This window comes from Austrofundulus limnaeus, unplaced genomic scaffold, assembly GCF_001266775.1.
Source record: "Austrofundulus limnaeus strain Quisiro unplaced genomic scaffold, Austrofundulus_limnaeus-1.0 Scaffold438, whole genome shotgun sequence".
Classification (NCBI taxonomy): Eukaryota; Metazoa; Chordata; class Actinopteri; order Cyprinodontiformes; family Rivulidae; genus Austrofundulus; species Austrofundulus limnaeus.
Window position 1 is genome coordinate 88,866 of NW_013952840.1, and position 1,573 is coordinate 90,438.

A 1,573-nucleotide genomic window follows, 5' to 3' on the forward strand; every position below is an offset into this window, starting at 1 on the left:
GAGGAGCAGATAGCCAAGGCCCGGCCCGGGCCGCACCAGGACGCCCGGCCAGCCCCCCGCCGCAGAGAAGCCACACCCATTACAACCCCACCACACTGCCAGCGACCAAGTGCACCCCCCAGCCGTCTACCCCCGGAACCCAGCAGCCACCCCGGCCAGCGGGCCACCCACAGGAACCAAGAGCCACACCTCAGGAGACCAAGCAGCACCAGGGAGGACTGAGAGCCAGCCCCGCCCCCGGCGACCGTCCAAGCCCCGAGCCCACCCACAGCCCAGGACCGCACCCGGCGGTCCGCCCTTCTTCAGGACCCCCTCCCCAAATGGCAGTCGGGGAACGGGAAGGGATAAAAGACCCTGACACCCACACCCCCACCCCCATATGTACTGTTGAAAAAAAAAATAAGAGTAGAAAGTTTCAAAATAAAATCTCTAATGCAAAATCTAAAATTTAAATCTTTACAGCTCTGAAAATTATTAATTAAGATTTACACCAGGAAGTGCTTCAGCCAGCTGCTGCTGCTGTTTGTGGTTACGTAAAATAGATTTTTATACAACACCTTACATATTCTCAGGAGAATCCAAACCTTTAAGCTTTTATTTATCTGTTTGTTTGTTTGTTTATTTCAGATAAAAGAGAGTAGAGCACCAGAGGAGGTCAGTAAGTCAGGAGGAGATGATAAAAACACTATCGTTCATCAGATGTGATACCGGATCAGGACTCAGAGCCAAACAGTCTGGACCTGACAGAGAACCGGGTCAGACAAGAACTAATCAGAGTCCTTGTTCTGCATGKTGAGGTTCTGATAAACCCGTTACATAACGAGCAGTACATCAGATCAGATCAGGTTATCAAACCCACGTCACAGAAATCTGGTTTCAGGAAAATACAGCTGAAGTCCGGTCTTTGTTTGAACATGACGGGTTCTCAATGACTGGGTCGGGGGCCATCTGTGGGTCAGAACACACACAAAGGGTCAATAAAATGTAGAAACATAAAAAAAACTGTTTGGTTTTAATTGKTGAAACACCGTTTCATGGAGCTTAAAGCTAACAGTAGCTATTAAGTGATCTAAATGCTAAAAGTAGCAAAAGACAAAACAAAACTTTAGCTACAAGCTAAACTTTGAAATAAGTTAGCTAGAGGCTAGCAGTAAAAAGTTAGCTAAAAGTAGCAAAAGCTAAGCTGAAGCTAGCAAAATTTAGCTAAAAGTATCTAAAAGTAGCAAAAGGTTAGCTAAGAGCAGAGCTAGTTAGCTAGTTTTGATGTTTGTGTTTTAAGCGTCTGGATTAGCAAATCAAGAAAAATGTAAACAAACAAATAATAAAAAACAAATGACTGCAATAATTAGCTGAAGAAGCTAAATCAATCATAAGTTAATGCAGAACATATCAAAACACTAGCTAAAAGATAAATGCTAAAAATAAAACACTAGCTAAAAGATAAATGCTAAAAATAAAACACTAGCTAAAAGATAAATGCTAAAAATAAAACACTAGCTAAAAGATAAATGCTAATAATAAAACACTAGCTAAAAGATAAATGCTAAAAATAAAACACTAGCTAAAAGAAGAT